The 287-nt window shown below is 71.8% G+C and overlaps 1 protein-coding gene across 1 annotated transcript in view; it reads left to right on the forward strand.

Annotated features, from left to right (window-relative positions):
- LCN12 (lipocalin 12) overlaps window positions 1-287 on the forward strand; it is a 7,656-nt gene that overhangs the window by 700 nt on the left and 6,669 nt on the right. The gene's annotated exons all lie outside the window — the stretch shown is intronic.

Consider the following 287-nt stretch of genomic DNA (forward strand, 5'->3'; position numbering starts at 1 on the left):
CCAGCTGGGCCTGACTCCTGCCTTTCTGTGCTGGCTCCGCCCCGGCCCCTGCGGTGAGGTCACCTCAGGCCATCGCGGGGGCATGTGGCCGCTCCCAGGTGGGTCAGGGACCCTCCCAGGGAGGCCAGGTGACGGTGACTGTGGGCCCAGGTCTGGGTGAGCTGGCACCGGCCTCGGAGGGCAGGAGGCGGCTGCGCTCATGGCCTGGCCGGGCTCAGGACAGAGGTGGGGGGTCTGGACTCCAGGTGGACGAAGCAGGCCAGCCGCCTCCTGTGCCAGCACTGGTG

This window comes from Myotis brandtii, unplaced genomic scaffold (assembly GCF_000412655.1).
Source record: "Myotis brandtii unplaced genomic scaffold, ASM41265v1 scaffold691, whole genome shotgun sequence".
Classification (NCBI taxonomy): domain Eukaryota; kingdom Metazoa; phylum Chordata; class Mammalia; order Chiroptera; family Vespertilionidae; genus Myotis; species Myotis brandtii.